The following is a 20,453-nucleotide window of genomic DNA, read 5'->3' on the forward strand; positions in this document are numbered from 1 at the left end:
TGGAATGGTGCAAGGAAAGAGAAAGATAGGACATAATTTCTTTTCTTTTCAGTCTTTCTTTACTCATCAATAAGCCAAAGATAGTGTTGATAGAATGTGTGTATTAAGAAGTGAAACTAACAGTTGGGTTATTTTTGTGCTGTTTTTCCACTGTTCTGCTAAGAACGAAGTATATATTCATGTGTAAGCTAGGAGCTATGAATTGTGTCATTTCTATGATTCTGCATATGAGGTAAATAATCTTATATCTGCATTTAAAACTGATATTGTACAATATAAAGATAAGTGGTAGGACTCAAGTTAATAATTAAAAATTTTAATGGACAACAGTAGATAGCAAATTAAAATCCCATGAGAAGTCAGAGACTGCAGAAGAAAGGGAAAAACTTTATAAAGACTCTCTGGCAGCATTTTTTATTCCTGGTTTTTTTTTTTTCCTTGAACAAGGGGCCCCACATTTTAATTTTGCCCTGGGTCCTGCAAATTACATAGGTGGTCCTTTCACCACTGTGAAGTTGTTTTGCAGTTGAATTGCATGCTAAGGGCAATCAGTGCACCACCTACCACTAGTCTTCATTGCTGACCAGTCAGTGAGGGATCCAGCTCCAAAATCTCCTTTCAGAGTCTAGTTCCCAGGACAGCATCTGGGAGCTGTCTGAGGTTTGGTTCCCCACGAGGAAAGCTCTGAGATGGAGATTTGCTCATAGGTGCCGCCAGGTATGATTTCAGAAATATCTGCGTAGAGGTGAGGGAAGAAGGGAGGCAGAGGGAGAAGTTGTGTTGTAACGCAATTGTGACAGGAGCTTCAGCTGATCTTATGGGGAGTTCTGGAGCTTGGATGGACCTTTGGAGTTGTTCCAGTTGAGGCAAGGGACCTGGACCTTTCTCCCCTCATGTTGATCAGGCATTGGATGCAGGCTGCACCCAGGGAGTGGGTCTTTCTCCCTCAGCTGAGGGCAGTTCCCGGAGAAGCCTTTAGTTGTTCGTCCCAGCAGCTAACACTCACAGCAGCAGGGGGATGAGCAACTCCTAAAGGGGGTCTGCGCAGCACAGAGTAGCGTCCACTGAGCAAGGCCCATGCAACAGCCCCAAACAGGAGGACGTCAACAGATTCCAAAAGAAACAAAGATTCCCTCTGAGTCTTCCAGTTTTTAAAAAGTCAGACAATGTAGAGCAGACGAGAAGAATGCTGCTGTCAGATTCACCATATAATTACTTCAGTGGTTTAACTATGAGTATTAAAATAGAGTCAGGCCGATATCAGTTTTAGTACAAGAAAACTATTACTTAAAAAAAAAATTCCCTCCCTTTCCCCTGTTTTTCAGGCTCAAAGCCTGTTCTATCCAGAGTCTTGACTTATGGAGAAATGTGGAAGCTAGCATACTCTTACTAAAAGTGTTACCCTTGGGCTTCCCTGGTGGTGCAGTGGTTAAGAATCCACCTGCCAGTGCAGGGGACACAGGTTTGAGCCCTGGTCCGGGAAGATCCCACATGCCGTGGAGCAGCTAAGCCCGTGCGCCATAACTACGGTGCCTGTGCTCTAGAGCCCGCGAACCACAACTACTGAGCTCGCGTGCTGCAACTACTGAAGCCCACGCGCCTAGAGCCCGTGATCCACAGCAAGAGAAGCCACTGCAATGAGAAGCCCAAGCACTGCAACTAAGAGGAGCCCACACTCGCCACAACTAGAGAAAGCCTGCGCACAGCAATGAGGACCCAACACAGCCAAAAATGAATAAATAAAATAAATAAATTAAAAAAAAAAGTGTTACCCTTGTAGCTCTGTTACACTAGGAAAGAACTCAGACATATCAACTGCATAAGACAAGTGTTAGGGCCCACAATCCAAACCTTACAAAACTGTCTGCAGTGTATAGCACAGTTTTAGAATTAAAAATAAAATGTTTCCCTTATGATTGATGAGATTACATAGGGGCTGGGCTGAGATGGCATGTGCATGTGTGTGAATATATTGGTTGGGGGTAGAGTGGAAGGGACACACTTTACAAGTTTGAACTGGGTAAGCCCAAAGGGATCATGCTTGGCCTAGGTCCCAGGGTACAAGTTTGTACTGGGCCATGAAAGATGATTCTTGGTCGTGTGTGTGTGACACCTGGTGTAGAGGCTGAAAGGAAAGCATGCTTTGTCAGGGATTTTCCCAGATGCTTTCTGGATTTCTCCACCATTGTCAGCAGCGCCTCCTTTTAGACATACAAATCATGTATACCATGCATTGCCAGGGCACCACTGGTTCTGGAAGTAGCCTGCTAATTGTTCTTCCTCGCTGGTATAATCCTGGGGAAAGGGAAAGATCGGCAAGAAATCAACTTTTACAAGAACTCTATTTCTTGGTTTGAAGGAAAAAAGTCAGGTTCTTTGGGCATTGGGTAGAATATCCAAGGTTATGGGGAGAGGCAGGCTCTGTCTCTCTGTTGGCCTAACTGTCCTGCTTTGGGTAGTAAGGTCAGAAGAAGCCAAACTTTCAGGGAAATAGAGGAAAGCACAAAGCTGTAGCCATGGATAAGAGAGACAGCCTGAACTTCTCAGGCCCCCTTTACCTTGCTGCTCTTCCTCTTTCTTTTTTCTTCCTAAAACAGCAAGTTTTAGGAAGAAGAGGGTAAGAGGGTACCTCTAGGGTACCTTCTGCCTGTATTGAGGTTCCCAGTTGCTTCTTTGTAGACAGAGGTCTCTGGTTGTGCCAACGTCATCGACGCTCCGCTTTGTTTGAGGAAGTACTGCTTCCATGTCTGTGCACCCAGGCACTGCTAGGAGAGGATGCTCCATTTCCTCAGACACAGGTTTCTCCACAGCTGATCACTCTCAGCCACCTTGTTCCAGTACTTGTTAACTTGGGAGACCTGTAGTAAGCTGAATGCATCCAGCAAGGAAGAGAGTCTCAACATTGGCATGTCAGGCAACAGGTCCTCCATCTTCTGCAGCCCTAGCCTGAATATGGGCAGGCTGGTGGGGGTGTTGGAGAATGATATTTAACCACCAGTTATAACCTTGATAAAGGAACAGAGTAGCACTCATTTTGGACCTTGCGGTTGGCTTGTTCTATATAGTTAGGTAGAGCATGGATTGCCATTAAATGAATTTGAAATAGAGGAAAAGTGTTTCATGAGGAAGGGAGAGATGCTGGCACATTTGTGCTGCATATTGAAAGACCAAACTTGGACTAAAGTCTTATCATCATAAGCAGAGCAGATTGTCCATTAGGGTTATCTACTGGAAGACAGTACCTCAGAAACTCCCCCCAGGGCTTACATACATCTCAAACAGAATTCTGATTCCAGAGATTAAAATTCTCATAAAAGAGGAAAAGATCTCATAAATACCTCCTTGAGACGGCATTCGGCCACTGTACTTTTTCCTTATCAGTTACTGTCCCCCCTCACCCCTCTCGCCTTCTAGTTTTTCTAGCTCCTAGGAAACAAAACTGTCATAGCATTCAAGATAACTTCTCTTCTCATAAAACAATAATCACACTGTAAACCCCAAGAATGCTGCAGTAGGTGTCTCTGGTTCTTTATCAATGCCGCTAGTATTTGTCTAGCCTTAGAAAAGCTTTTGGCTCCGTGTCCTACTCATATTTTGGGGCTATAGCTTGCTAGAATTGTCAGGACAAGTAAAACATTTCCCTTTCAGCGTTCATTACAAGAAAAAAAGAAATCCTATTGTATTTCTTAAAAGTGACTTGTGACTCCTCTCCTTTTTGGGATAGAGTTATAGCTTGCGATTTGGTTAGTGGTATACTTTTTGGTTGTGAAAAGTAATGCAAATGATTAGAGGCTGAGAGATGCTGAAAATGGTATGAGTTTTATTCATTCATTTGCCACCCCTACAGGATGCAGACGAACTGTATAGAAATGTTTTAATGAATAAGTCTTATGGGCTCTCAGTATATAACTCCCTAATTCAAGATGGAACTCTGAATTCCGGGTGCAGTTCATATTGAGGGAAAGGAATAAATTGCCACATTAGTGCAGACTTATTTTGACTAATATTTTTTCATTTTATTAAAAAAATGAAAATAGCTTTATTGTTTCTTTATGATTGTTAGTAAATGTTTATATTCTTAAATTATATTTACGGGCAGGAAAAAAGCCAGTCACGCATGCTACTGCAAACATTTCAGAAAAGACAGTGACATAGGGGCTTCCCTGGTGGCGCAGTGGTTGAGAGTCCGCCTGCCGATGCAGGGGACACGGGTTCGTGCTCCGGTCCGGGAAGATCCCACATGCTGCGGAGCGGCTGGGTCCGTGAGCCATGGCCGCTGAGCCTGCGCGTCTGGAGCCTGTGCTCCGCAACAGGAAGGGCCACAACAGTGAGAGGCCCGCGTACGGCAAAAAAAAAAAAAAAAAAAAAAAAAAAAAGACAGTGACATATAAGGAAAAAACCATAAATGTTCATAATCTCACCATCCAGGGATAATCAGCATTACGTTAGTAGTTTTTAGCCTTACAGTGTATTTTTATATTTATACATACAAAGGTATAGCTTGCCAGCATGGGATTGTATGGTACATGGTGTGCGGCTTGCTTTTTTTATTCCTCAGTAAATGAGCCTCATCATTTTTAGGGAATAGATAGATATACTTGTGAAATATATCCCTCTTTAGACTGCTTGCTGTGGCAAAAGTGGAATCATTTCATAGCAAATGAATTGTTCATCATTGTATTAGCAGTTTGATGGAAAGACTGGATAGGCAGAGGAAACAGCAAATTTTTGCTTTGAACTTCTTCTTGCTTAATTATATTAAAGGAATATTTCTGGGGACAAAGGGTTTTTTGACTGTCATAGAGACAAACAGAATGATCAAGAACTGTCAAAAGGCCTCTCAGGATATAATAGTTCATGGGTTTCCTGGGGGACTTGCTGGGGCCTCTTAGGAAATAATAGGGTGTATTTCTCCACAAACATTAGTCTGGGTCTTCTGTTTGTTAGAAGAGCATATGAAAGGTATCTGTGAACTTCTTGTTTTTGGATTGCCAAAAGTCTAAATCGAACACTATAATGTTACTGACTTCCAGATTTTTCCCTTTCATTTTTATTTCTAGCTGTGTATAGAACCCAAACTGAATGAAGGCTAGGAATGGGGGTGGGAGAGTTATAAATACATTATGTTAGAAAGTTCTTGCCTTATGTAGACAAGGTCAAAGTTCATTTTAGTCAAAATGTAGTTAGCTTGTTTTTTCCCACCTTGAATCATGTGTTGCTTGTGTAAACAAAAGGAGATTACACAGTGAAATTAGAATCCAGTAAAAACTTACCTGTTTGGGGCTTTGTAAGACATAGTTGGCCAAACTTGTCAAGTACTACCAAAGGTGAGAAATCTAAGTTGGTTGATATTTGGCTGTGTTTCCGGAGACTGAACTGGATTAGTGAGTGCGTACCTGGACTGAGTCATGATGTGAATGTTCAACAGCACTTACAGGGTGTGACTGCATCGTGTCACTGCACAGGTGCACGTGGACTTCCAAGTTGATCCAAAGGGATGCCTCTTTGCTTTATCATGGTCACCTCCCATATTTCTGAAGTGAAGCTTATAGCCCAGAGAGGATAAAATTCCTGGGAAAATAGTTGAAAGACTTTGAAATTACCAGCAGTCTTGGCTTATGCTATCACATGACTCTGAAAGCCTTTTGCTGATAGAGTCACAGGGCTGGAAATGATGGAAAGAGGTCACTTAGTTCATTTTCCTGCCCAAGGCAGAACTATAAGTGTACGCTGGTGGTCTTGCTTCTTGTTAAAGTGGTGTGTTTTTGTTTTTTTTTTTTTTTTTGTTTTTAACAAGAAAACACCTTTTTTTCTCAGTAATTACTAACTTGTGTTTACTTTTGTTTTAGTCACAGTAACTTTGTCTCAGGTTTGTTGCAGAACAAAAAAGAGTTACCAGATACTGAGTGATTAGGTTTCTCATAGAATTAGTTTGTACCACTGATGAAATTAAATAGTCAAAATGATCTAATATGATAAAAGCAAGTTAAGGTAGTTATAAGTTCACACCACACACACACACACACACACACACATACACGTTATATTACTAATGCCACGAGTAATGGCATATTGTCACAAACATATTTTTGAAAATCAGTTTTTCAGTAATTAAGTTAAAGTTTGGGAAAAAGTGTATGAAAATCTCCTGGAGCATTTTGGCACATCCAGATCTCTTGCCCCACATTCAACTGTGAAAACAATCAACTTTTCACATATTTCTCATTCATAAAAACAACCAATTCTGGAAGAAAGAAATGGAATTCATAACATTTTTTGAGGCTTTCCTAAGTTGAATTCATAGTTAAAAAAAACACAAAAAACTTTTATGCTTTGCTTCTTCTGTTTTTGCCTCCAAAATATATTTTGAGCAAAAAGTCTCATGCAAATCAATGCCAGATTTTCTGGTCACTTGGAATGAACCACAGACCAAAATAAACTCACATATAAGCACTACCCACAAGAAGATTACAGCTGCATTATACATAAACAGTTAAAAAGCAAGTTAAAAGTTAACGTAAGACTCTTGCAGATGGTGCATAATGGATTACCAGATAGTGATAAGACAACTGCTTGAGGCCAAAGGGGGAAGAAGATCAGTCATATCATCTCTATGGTAAAAGAGAGTCAGAAGAGACAACCTTTAGGGACCCCTTCAGGTTATAATTGAATGATACTCACCAATTCACAGTCAGTGTGATGTGGCGTGACTGGATTCACTCAAGTTATATTTCTCTCTTTGGAGTTATGGAGAAAACATAAAGGAAAGTCTCTTTCTTTAGGAGTGTATTGCCTTTACTGTTTATTGTTCCTGCTATGTGAGACAGACATATAAAGATATAAATAATGTACAGAATTTATCTTGATACTATGTCTTTACATATGGCCAACCATGAAGCCCATACTCAGTAAAAATAAGCACAGAGTTTTCAACCCCCTTTGGTGGTAGCCGTCTTGGCCCACTTGTTCACTTCTACCTTTGCTCTTCATGACTTGTTTCATCACTGTTCACTATATCATCCTTGCTCTGATCTTTTTGGATTTATCTTCATGTGATTGCCTTTGAACTTGGTGGCAGCTTTGGCCTTGATAATTTTAACTCTGGGTAGTCTCTGGGGCACATCTGCTACTGGCTTTTGGCTTTTCTGACTATTGAATCCTCTGTCTTGTCATCAAATCCTCCCTAGTCTCAGAACCTACAGGGCTGTGTTTGGATTATATTTTGAAGGATGAACTGAATGCACAAAAGATAAAGTGGAAGAACATTCCAAACCAAGGCAATAACATATTCAAAGATAAAAAGTCCTGAAGGAAGTTGGCACATTCACTATGCTGTGATGATATATTCAAATATTAGATCACCTTCAGAGGGACTTCTGTGGCTCCATATACAATTTGATGGCTTGACTCTTGGCAGAACTCATAAAGGGAGAGCCTAGTAGTGGGCGTTTGATTTTATGGAATAATTATCTGGGCAGAGAACATATATTGTAAATCATCTACATATACCAAGGTGAAGTGAGTGTGGATGAAGTCAACAAAGGAGAGTGTGCCAGGTAAAGTAAGAAGAGAAATCAGGAAAGCGGCTGAGGAACATAAATGTCGAGTCAGTTGAAGCTTATCGTCAACTAGGATATGGCACCAGTGTAAGCCTCATTGGTTAGCAGTGACTTCACTAGAATTTGACATTGAAACAGGAGGTAGGGTACGTTCACAAAGAGATGTTTAGTTTTGATTGACAATATTTATCATTAATAATACCATTGGTAAAGGTGAGGCATAATTACAAAGTGATGCCAGATGGACAAATGGTAGCATTTTAAAAAGATCTTTCATGGGACACCTCAAAGAGTGACATTCCTAATTTACAAACTGGCAGTAAGATCCACAGTAGAGATAATGAGATGCTCAGGGAAAAGTTCAGATGAACAGTATGCGAAATCAGGTTTTGCTATTGTTTTTTCAAATTCTCACATTTGGACTTCAGTACATATATTGCCATATTTTCTTTTTTTAGGCTGTTCTTTTTCCATAGGGCTATGGATCCCTAAAGTTTATATTCTCATTCTAGGTTGGAGATGATGGCAGTCAGAAACTGTTAGATAAGATCAATGTATTTTGTCAGTTTACTCAGGCAAAGAGTGGGGTTAAACTTGGGTGTGCCACTAAAATGGACCTCATCCGATAATAAGATGCCTCACTGCCAAACTTCATGAGTCTCCAGAGCTCTCTCTAGTCTACAGGGCATTCTCCGATTGTCTCTAATTCTTGCACAAAAACAAACACACAAACAAACAATATGGAAATATACTCATTTCTTTTCTTCCAATATACATAAGCTTTTTGCTTCTTCATTGAGAGCTGGTTGGCCTCCTGAGACATGGTTCTGGGCAATGTCCAGAAACAAGATTAGTGCCTGAGGAGGAACATTGTGAAATCAGTAAGAAAGCAACCTTGCTGATCCAAAGGAGCAAAATAGTTCTTTGGTTGATGAGTGCTCCAAGCAAAAATGCTTAAAGGGTCCTGAGAGTTCTACTTCTCACCTGACTCAGGGGCAGTTAAATTTCATTTCTATTGAGTCTTGGATCATGAATGGGTGAAACTGTTGCTCACCGTAGTGCAGCTCACTCATTTTCTCTGTTACATGCTCTTGTTTTGCCATGAACACTAAGTGACCTCAAACACATTTTTTTCTAAAATTGTAGCAACAAGGGACTTGAAAAAAAATGAAACTCATGAGACAGCTATCTCTCTTGGCTCCTGAAAAGCCTGCTTCTTAGTCGCCCCAGGAAAGATGAAATGATGTTACTGACCCCATTTCTCAACAATGATAAATGGATTGCTTCGGCAATAAATGCAAGGATACTTGCTAAGAATGCTTTCATGCTTTATTTTTGCCTTATATGTTTATCATGGATTCAACCAATTAAAAGCTGAACCAAACTAGAGCTCAAAACATCATTTTTTTAATGTTGCAAGGATTTCAAATATAAAATCACTAAAGACATCATATGCACATTGAATGTCTCTTCCCCTCCCCCAAGTTCCATGTAAATAAAGTATATTTCTTGCATTCTACCATTAACTGTGCCAGATTATCAAGTTTTCTCCTGAACAAAGTTTGGATGCTTTTATTACAATTTCCTTGTAATATAATTATGACATTTTGAAGGAAATAAGAAGTCATCAGGAAACATTTAAAAAGATTACTGGCAAAGATATCTGCCTAATTCTGGAAGAAGTCAGGTTTAGATTAAGCAACAGAAATGATAGAAAGAACTATATCTCTTATTTGGTAATGCAGAGAGACAAGGAATCTTTACTCTCTGCAAAAGGCAAACAAAATCCTCCATCTCTAAAAAAATCATTAAGTAAAAGTTCTTTATGGTGGCAGGTGGTGCTGATAGAAAGCCTCAGGAATTTTTTTGTTTGTTTATTTTTGTGTTGATATATAGCTTTCATTTTTTCAAAAATGATTTAAGGTTACCAAGAGAATATGCTTGAAAGATTCAAAAGGTTGTTACAGAAAAGATCAAAGTATGTGACTTAGCATTTGTGGTTCTGAAATAGATATGAACTTTTTTTAATGTGATAATTTGAAGGAAAATTCCTTTCTATATTTATTTTTCTATCTACCTACTTTGGTGTTTATTTAACAAATATTTATTTATTTTTTAAGATTTATTATTTTTTTGATGTGGACCATTTTTAAAGTCTTTATTGAATTTGTTACAATATTGCTTCTGTTTTATGTTCTGCGTTTTTTTTTGGCCACAGGGCATGTGGGATCTTAGCTCCCTGACCAGGGATCAAACCTGCACTCCCTGCATTGGAAGGCGAAGTCTTAACCACTGGACCACCAAGGAAATCCCAACAAATACTTATTGATTATGTTCTTTGCACAGTTTGAAGCATGGGGGACCAAAGAAAGTGTAAGATTGAGGTGAGCCTTCAGCTGTTGTATGTGAGAGATGAGTTGAGTGGTCTCCACTTTGCTGAAAAATCGCATAATTATTATTTAGATCAAAGAGAAAATTGTTCTCATAATCATTAGATGTTTGTTTCACTAGACCAGTGTTTCCCCGAACTTGGCTAATCATCAAATCATCAGAGACACTTGTAAAACATAACTATTCCTGCCTTCATCCTTGAATCTTTAATCCAAGGCCTGGCCAGTGGGGATGGGAATCTCTAGTTTTAACAAAGAGCCAGGTGAGTTGGCTACTTAGCAAAGTGTCAACTACATGGTGTAAGAGGATAAACCCTGTCCAGGCAGGGACCACGTCTTATTTACCTTGGTGTTTAGTGCTTAGCATTGTGCTGGGCACATGAGAGGCACTCGATAAATGTTTGTTAAACAGAACATTAGACACCTCCACAAATAGCCTTTCTGGAAGGCCTCACTTCTTGTTATAGTTCTAACTTCATGCTGTCTGTGCTCTTCATTCCTTGATGCTTTTCCCACATGGTATAAATACTCCTCTCTGCTCACCAACTCTTAGCATCCTCATGTCATCTTTCATCTTGATCAAAAACATCAGTTTGAATAGAAAATTAGTTACCCATCAGGATATTACTCATTTCTTTTGGCCTTCAGCCGGAGGATCTTTCTGTAGCATATCAGTGTCTACAGACCTGGGTGTAGATTGGTATTAAGAATTGGTATCTTTCTCTCAGGACTGAAATCATTCTTCAGGCATTATTTAGCAAGTACAATCTATTCATCCCTCTGTAGGTGCGTATGTTGTCTTAAGGATGCCTTACACATGAGTCTAGTTGATTGGACCACCAAGAATTTAGTGGCAATGATTCTTCCACCCGGCTGCTGGGCCTCAGGGTGCCTGAAAAAGGTGTGTCCCAACAAGCAAAGGCATATCCCCTTCAGACAGGCAATAGTTTGACACTTAGTTTATAACTAGGTGTTACCTTACCTGGAGGGGTGAAACAAGGCTGGGGCAAGCCAAGGGAGGAGTGTCTTGGCAGAGGATGTGGTCAGTGGTAGAAGCTTGTGACAGACTGACCTGAATCTTAGATGGGAAGACAGGAAGAATCTGATCCAACAGGTCAGAACTGACAACTGGTAGAAAGTGAAATTGAAGATTGGCATGCTGAAGAGATTTCCCTGAGGTCACTGACTAGGTAACAAAACCATGGATAAAACTGAACTTTGACCTAAAATCCAGTCACCAGACCACATCCTGTAGATACTCAACATTCTCAAAGGTCTAATCAGTCAACTTGTCTGGGCAAGGCTAATTGAAAGTTAGTCTTCTGAGAAGTCCCCCTATCCCGCCATTGAGCCCTAGATTCTAGGAGAAAAATTACTGAGGTTATTCATCCCATTGCTTCTTGGAACACATACGTGGAAGAACATGTCTTAGTCAAGATAAATTTCCTTAGACAATTATCAAGCATTGATACTCTTCCTGACAAGGCATGTATTTCTATACTGTTGGTTAGTAACTGGTACCAGCTAGTATCACATCAAATTTCTCTTCATTTGTGGTTAGACTTTTGCATATTCTGAGAAGACAGGTATGAATCATAGGTATTCAGCTATCTAACAAGTTCCCAGTATTTGCCAATCTCTGTAGTAACTTGAAGTTTTCCCAGTTGGCTTAGAGCCAATGGGCCCTGTAGGCAGTATAAGGTGCTTATGGAAACCCAGTGTGTGCAGATTACTTCCGGGTCGTTGAACCTCAGGGATGATAAATGCTTTATGGAGTAAAGAATGCTAAGAAGATGTTTAGTCCTCTCCTCCACGACTCTAGCTGCCCCCCAGATGTAAATCTTACTCAGTATTTTAATTGAACTTGTTAACCCCTTATTAAGGTTGTGACTTATGGAGTGAGAATTAGCTTTTTCAGAGAGTTTATAATTTTCCCTTCAGAAACAGAAGTCTAATGACATAATCATTGAAGAGGATTTTTCTAGAATGGAAAATGGGAAGTCTCATTTTCAGTACAAGGGGAGAGTTAAATGCTGCATGTAGCAGAGTGACAATCCCGTCTATCATTTTGACTCATTACATGATGTTGTATGAGCTCTTTTACTCCTTTCCCTGGTCTCTGATAAACCTTAGGAAAAGCCTGTTATATAGTCCAGGCTTCATGAAGCTACATTTGTTAAGTATCTCCTAACAGCAGGAAATTTATTCCTCATTACACCTCTGTAGGATAGATATTTTCACTGCCATTTTACCACAAAAACTAAGCCTGAGAGATGTTAAATAATTTTCTAAGATCACACAGTTATCAAGAGGCAGTGTTAGGCCTTGAATCTTATCTGTGTCTGCCTGGCTTCAGAACCCAAGCAGCATGACTTGTAACAGGAGGTTGGGGAAATAGATGTGTTGAAAGACCATAGTTTTTGGCTTGGCTTCACAACCAAGTGTGTGGATAAATGAAATTTTATTCTTTCCAGTATCTGTCCTCATCTGTACACTGCTTGCTCTCATTTTATTCCACAGATAAATTTATGAGGGGCCTATTGATAGCTCTGGTACCAAGTTCCAACTGCAGTGAGAGACCCAAGGATGTCAAGGAAAACATCAGTTCAGTTACGGAAGACAGAGATGAAGAGGTTTGACACAGGGGACACTCTCTGAAAGTGAATGTTTAGGTAACTGCCTGTCTGGCCCTTGCATTTTGTCTTCTAAACTCCTGTGTTTAGTGGTTGGGTGTAGTTCCAAAGGTTGTTCTGTCTTTCTAAAGCCTTTAGAGAATTTCCTGGCCTGCCTTGTTGTAGTCAAACAGTGGTTTAAGGTAGTGGCTAATTAAAGAACTGCTGGTGGTCCCTTTTAAGGTTTTCTAAACTATTAAGTGTTCTGAGAACTAGGGTAAAGTGCTCTAAAGATTTAAGATTTCACCTTTGTAGAACTGTATGACCTGAAAATATAAACTTTATAAAAAAATAAATCAGAAAAGTCACTGTATAAGTTACCTTCTCTGAATAAAAGAGTATTTCTGCTTTTCATTTTACTTGGGATGTTTTCTAGTGGATCCAAAATAGGATTTAATCTTCAAAAACTTGTTTTTCACCTAGTTTTAATGGGCCATACCTGTCTTCTACAGCATCCCACAGTGGCCAGGGTCTGATGTTGTCTGTTAGAAGATTTATGTTTTTGTCTTGGTTCTTCCATTAGTTAGCTGTGTGTCCTTGAGCAAGTCTCCTAACCTTTCTGAGTTTCATGGTCATTATTTGTAAATGAGGACATTGGGGTCTTTGACACCTTATAATCTCTGCCAGTTCTATATTCTGTGATCTTATGGTATACCATTTGGTTTCCGGTTTAAAAAAATACCCTAAACTAATGGTTTACCTATAGGTAATGGTTTACCTATAGGTAATGGTTTACCTATAATATAAACCATAATATGGTTTACGTATAGGTAATTGTTTACCTATAATATGTTACATTTATGATTACTATTAACAATTTCTTCTTAATTGTTTTCTAAAGGCTATGATATGAATTTATGAGTCATTGGGAAGAGCTCAGGAAATAGAACCTTACATACACATTTTTATTTAAGGGGAAGAGTATGTGTTTCCAAGTATTTTAATGAAGAATCAAATGTTGAACTTGCCCGTTTAGCTGTTTAACTCATCCAAAGAGATACATGGGCTGTGGGAAGCTGGGAGTGACTTTAATTTTATTCAGAAACAAACATTTTATTTCATGATATTTTAGTGTTGGAATTGTAATCATGTCTTTGTTCTATTCTACTTTCCTTTCTGGCCAAATAAGCAGATATGTTGTTTTACATAATAAGCGTGTTGATGGTTTTTGAAAGGAAAACAATCTGATTTTTGAGTAGATTGTTTTTTATGGGTCAGCACTTTTGTGACTGTAACAGACTGTGACTGATTAAGACAAATGGTTGTTGGATGACTTGAAGGAAAGAGAGGTTCATTCAATGAGCAACTAGAGAGGGTAATAATTCTGGCTTTTGAGAGCAGCCAGGAGTCTCTAGCCATCGAACACAAATTCTAGCTATAGACACCAAGGCTTGGCAATATCAAGTCTCATTTGGAAAACTTTTTTCTTACACTGGGACATGTCAGATTCCCAGTTGAAAAGGAGGTATACAGAAGATACCCTAATTAAAGATAATTCTGATAAGACTAAAGAGACATGATAACTAAATGCAAGGAATGGTCTTAGATTGAATTCTGGACTGAAAAAAATTGTGTAAAGAATGTCACTGGGACAAATGGCAAAACTGGAATTTTGACTCTGGATTAGAAAATAAAATGATAACTAAATTCTGATTTTAGTTATCATACTGTGGTTATGTCAGAGAATGCTTTTGTTCTTAGGAAGTATAGATGGAAGTATTTAGGAGGAAAGGGGCATGATGTATACAACTTATTGTTAAACTGTTCATAAAGAATAATATACACACATAGGATAGTAACTGATAAAGCAATTTCGCTTGCAACTTCTTTTGTAAGTTTGAAAGTAAAATGTTACCATAAAGAGAAAAAACTTGTCTGATTTTGCAGAATTGGGGAAATGTTAACAAATTCATCACATTCCCTTTGGCCAGGACCAGCAAGCTGGTGAACTTCTAAACTTAGAAATTCAAGGATTTAGATGAAAATAAAAGCCTTAAGCTTATTGGTACCATGAAACCGTAAGCCTTGCCCTCTCTCCTTACTTAACATCGCAACCTGTTCTTTTGTATCATTATCCTTTGTCCTGGATCAGTCTGGGTAAGAGCTTGAGTTAATCAGTTCCACTCTTTCAGAAAGTCTTTCTAATACCTTGACCTAAGTCAGAAGAAATATGTGTAAAATCTCCCCAGGAACTGGGGAAGACTTCAGTATTTTTCAAGCTAGTGGGCCTTTTTTGTTGTAAGCCAAGGACTGTAGATTATATTTCACATCTCTCTCACCCAGCTTAGCCTCTTCTCCCTTTTCTCACTATAAAGGGAAAACCCCTGAAATCCTGGCTTTTGTGAAGCCATTCGTGTGTGTGTATGGTGGTGCAGTTTCGGCCACCCCAATCACCAGGAACAATAACGCACAATTAATATTGCGCAACAGTCTGTTGCCCTCCTAAGGGTCAAATTAAAATTGACACATCTAATCATGTTTTCACTAAGACTCATGCAAGTTGCTGGGAGAAGGCATCGGTGGGCTATAGAAAGAGGGCAGCCCGTTAGGGTCTTTTATTTTAATGGGAGTATTTGTTTTTACATGTGGCTTTTCATTGCTCCTGGAGTATTAACAACATAATGCTGAAGATACCAGGCTCATATTTGCAATTCCCACCCAAAGAGCTACCTTTGATCTCATCTGGAGTTCATATTCTGGGAGTCTTGGGGAATAAAGTCTTTTCTTGCTACTTCATGGCTGTAAAAGCATGTCTGATTTGGGGGCTTCACATAAGCTGTCTGTGAAGTAGAGGCTGCTTTGAAAGAATCTGGTCAGCTGTAACATTCCTGGAGGAGCAGGGTGTTCAGAGAACGCGATTATTCTTCGAAACAAAGATCCTCATCAGAGTTGTGAGGCCGAAGGAGGTTAGAAGGATACTTTTGCCTTCAGGGTGTCCCATCTCAGCCTCTGGGTACTAGTCTGGGCAGGTAACTAGTCTGAGCAGGCTGTGCTTTAGTTGACACCTTCAGGATGAACAGACAGGGAGAAACTTGTAGTCATTTTTCTTGGCAGAAGCCACAACCCAGCCCCAGTTAATTATGTCTGAGGAGAAGAATAGTGTCTGGGCATCTGCAATTTTCAATTTGGTACCTCATTTTCCAGTGCCAAGTATTCTATCAAGCCATTCACATGTGTCTTCACAAAGTCCCTTCCTGGTTTCACATCAGACAATGGGAACTCTGAGTTTAGAAACTTCTCTGTAATTGTCACTGTTTACTGAGAACTTCATATGTGCCAGAGCTGATTAAATAGCTCTGCATACATCCTGTCTTTTAATCTTGATAACAACCCTTTGAAGGAGGTATTATTATTGCTCAACACTTAGTAGTTGAGAAAACTGAAGCTTAGAGAATATCTTGCCTCAAATCACATGACTGTATATTGTGGAACTGGTGCTTCACATCAAGCCTGCCAGATTGAAACACTCAAGATTTATATAAAGTTCTGTCTAGGAATAAATGTTTCTTCTCTTAACATACCTATGAATTAGAGGGTGGGCATTATTGGGTCTGATTTTGTAGCCAGACCTAACTTAGGGGTTTTTCCCAGAACTATAGATTTGTTAGAGCTAAACACAGAACTGCTCCTCTCTATATTATTTAAATCTGTTCCTTTTCCTAATAATAAATGTCACTGGCAGTGTATTGTCTTTAGAAAGGATCTGACTTAAGGATTAGGAAAGGCTGATAAAATTACCTTCAAAAGTGTATAACTTGCTGCTCAACTGACTCCTTCCCCACAAACCGTAAATATGCAAGTCTCTCATCTAAAAACAAAATAAAACAAACAAACAAGAAAGCAAACAAAAATCACCTCTCTCAATCCTGCATCCTTCTCTATCTACAGTCCTATCTGTCTCTTTCTCTTAGCAGTCAAGTTTCTTGGGAAAAAAGTGTTGACAGTTACAGTTTCCATTTTTTGGCATTCTGCTCATTCTTAAACCTACTGCAATCTGTCTCCTACACACATCTCCACATTGCACTAACACTTTTCTGGAAAGGTCATCAATTTCCCCAACGTCAAAGTCAATGTATCCTCCTGCCTCCAGTATTTTTTATAAAATTTTCAATCATTCAGAAAAATTAAAAGAACTATACAGGGCATAGTTCTAGCCATATACCTAACCTCTAAATTCTAAAAATAATGTCTTACTGTATTTTCTTTATCTATCTGTCCTTCCATCCATCCTTCAATCCATACAGTTCAAAGTAAGTTGCAAGCTTCAGTGTACTTCACTTCTAAGAGTGCATGTCATTGACTAGAGTTCAATGCATTCTTTTTAATATTCTTCTTTCCTGACTTTAACTTCTCATGGTATCTTGTCACATCTCTGTGCTGAAACTCCCAAATCCAGGCTTAACCATTTCTGACACCGGTATCCAATTATCCAATGAACAGTCAGATATCAGAGTCTTCTTATAATTCTCTTTTGCTTGACACTATTTCTTCTTTCTCTCTTTGGCCTTTCCCTTTCAATATATTTTCTGTCCCTTTTTCTCTCACCCACTCCTCAAACATTGTGTGTTTGAGCTCTCTGACTTGGCTATTCTCTCATATCTCCATCATTTCCCTGTATCTTAGGTTTTGTTCCCTGTGAAACAGATTATAAGATAGAGGTTTGTATGTAGGAAGTTGGTTGGGGGAGTGCTCTTAGGAACAATACAAAGTGAAGGAAGCAGGATGCCATTATTACAGAGGGCACAGCTGCCTCCAAGTAGAGCTCTGGAATTTGAACAGCTCTTTAAAACTGTCCCAAATCAAGACAAGGTGGCTAGGCCTTTTATCCTTGTATCAAGCAGTGATTAGAAATCCACTGTTCACCTTCGGCCTTTTTGACGAGGCTTCTGTGGTGTTATGCTAAACTAAAACCCAGAGTTTGGGAAATCACTGCTATGAGTTGTTATGTACTATGGCTTGCCCTGGTTAGAGACTGCACCATCTCTGAAAATTACTGTTTGCTCAAGGAAACCTGTGTGTGTGTGTGTGTGTGTGTGTGTGTGTGTGTGTGTGTGTGTGTGTATTCAAAGTTACCAATGAGAAACTAAAGGATTTAAGAAGAAAATGAGGAGGACATATCTTTATTACCCACTACCAGAGAGACCCTGGAGTGGGCCTAGATGGGGAAATAGGTATGTCACATATGGCATTGTAGGCTGTGTACTGCAAAACTCCAGGGATTGCCTTTCATCTGGTAACTAAACCTATTACTGTCCCATTCAACTGATCTGTCTTCCTCAATTATTTTATGAGACAAATTCACACTCTTGAATTTTATATTTTACTTCCCCTCATTTTTATCCTTACTGATTTTTTGTCTACTTGTTCTATCAATTATTGAGAAAAGGTATGTTGAAACCTCTGACTATAATTGTGGATTGTCTGTTTCTTCTTTTAAGTTCTATTGGTTTTTGCTCCACGTATCTTCAAACACTGTTTTTAAGAGGCTTATATATTTATGATTAATATGGCCTCTTGACTCCTTTATCATTATTAAATGTTCCTATTTATCCCTGATATTTCCTGTTCTGAAATTTACTTTCTCTGATATTAATAGAACCACTTCAGCTTTCTTATGATTTCTGTTTGCATAATATATATTTTTCCATCCTTTTCTTTTTAACCTATATGTGTCTTTTATTTAAAGTGAGTTTTGTGGAAACAGCATATCATTGGGTTTTACCTTTATGACCCAATCTGATGATCTGTGCCTTTTAATTGGAATGTTTAGGCCATTTACATTTAATCTGGTTGTTGTAGTTTGGTTTAAATTTATCACCTTGTAATTCATTTTTTATTTATCCTGTATCTCCTTTGTTCCCTTTTCCCTTTTTTTCTCTCTTTCTTTTTAATTTTAAACATCTTTATTGGAGTATAATTGCTTTACAGTGGTGTGTTAGTTTCTGCTTTATAACAAAGTGAGTCAGCTATAGTATAGTTGCCTTCTTTCTTTAATTGACTATTTTGTATGAGTGCATTTTTCTACTATTGATTTATTGATAATAACTCTTTGTTTCATATTTTTGGCAGTTGCAGTAGAATTTATAGTACACATTTTTAACTTATCACAGTTTACCTTCAAATAATATTATACCACTTCATATTTAGTGCAAGAATCTTACATTTTCACCTCCCATCCTTTGTGGTATTCTATATATAAAACCTACAATACACTGTTATCATTATTGCTTTAACTTTTATTTTTTTAAAAGATAAAAAATTTCTTTATATTTACTCTCACATTTACTATTCCTGGTGCTCTTTATTCCTTTGTGTAAATCCAGATTTCCATCTGGTATCATTTTCCTTCTGCTGGAAGAACTTCCTGTAATACAGCTCTGTTGGTGATGAATTCTCTCAGCTTTTGTTTGTCCCAACAATCTTTATTTTGCCTTCATTCTTGAAAAATATTTTCACTGGATGTAGAATTCTACGTTGACACTTGTTTTCTTCCATCACTTTAAAGATGTCATATCATGAAAAGCAAGCCCTGGAGTTCTGTGTTACACAGCCTGCATCACCATATGTGGCAATCCCGTGTCCCAATCCAGGCACACTTCAGGGCCTCTCTGCTAGTGTGTGATAAAGATATGTCTTCCTCCCCCAATTCTTCTTGAATTCTTCTTGTTTCCTACTGGCAACTTGGGATAGAACACACACACACACACACATTTCCTTGATCAAATCATAATTCTCAGAGATGGTATACTCTAGTTCACTATTGAAGCAGAGAAAGATTTTCCTCAAGTCAATGTTATCTGCCTGTAGGACTTTATGTAATCATGAAGAGAACATTCAAGTCCCCTTTTCTAAAGTTTGGATTCCATATACTATGTGTCTTGCCTTGCACAAGATATTAGGTTAATAGTATGAATGGGTAACAGGGTTATCTTCTGACATCCTCTTTTGCTTATACAAAGAATTGGCAAAACTTTTGAAGTGATAGTTTCTTCTTAAATTGGGCCATATCAAGTTTTTAATCTGTTCCTAATCAGAGGAGATATGACTGTATGTTTGTTTTTCACTTTCAATTATACTTATATCGTTCCTCTCTTAAAGATGAGACTGATTATTTTCTCCTTTGGGATCTCATTGTATCCTGAAGATTAGTCATAACACCTGTAACATTTCACTGCATTTATTTATTTACACATCACTTTTTATTCTATATATCTTTAGAAGACAAAAATCAGTAATTTGTTTTTGTTTCTAGAATATTGCATAATACATGAGACATAATCTAAGAAATATTTGTTGATTGAATGAAGCCCTGTGTAATTATTTTGGTGCTATTGCCTAAATCATGATATTAATCGAGGATGTATGTTGGTCATTATTGTTCAAAGAGTTTTGATTTTAGCACTATCAGCATGATTTTGTAATATGTATAGTCAGTCAGTTTTGTGAAAACAATATGAAAATTACAGCAAGGAGTATGTTTGGTGAAATAAACCTGTAATCTTTGTGAATATCTTTCAGTGTAGTCAAAACACTTGGAGAAGTTAGTAGTTGCTTTTTTTTTTTTTTGTATTCAGTTTTTATTTTTTATTTTTTTTAAACATCTTTATTGGAGTATAATTGCTTTACAATGGTGTGTTAGTTTCTGCTTTATAACAAAGTGAATCAGTTATACATATACATATGTTCCCATATCTCTTCCCTCTTACGTCTCCCTCCCTCCCACACTCCTTATCCCACCCCTCTAGGTGGTCACGAAGCACCGAGCTGATCTCCCTGTGCTATGCGGCTGCTTCCCACTAGCTATCTATTTTATGTTTGGTAGTGTATATATG

Source organism: Phocoena sinus, chromosome 3, assembly GCF_008692025.1.
Source record: "Phocoena sinus isolate mPhoSin1 chromosome 3, mPhoSin1.pri, whole genome shotgun sequence".
Lineage (NCBI taxonomy): Eukaryota > Metazoa > Chordata > Mammalia > Artiodactyla > Phocoenidae > Phocoena > Phocoena sinus.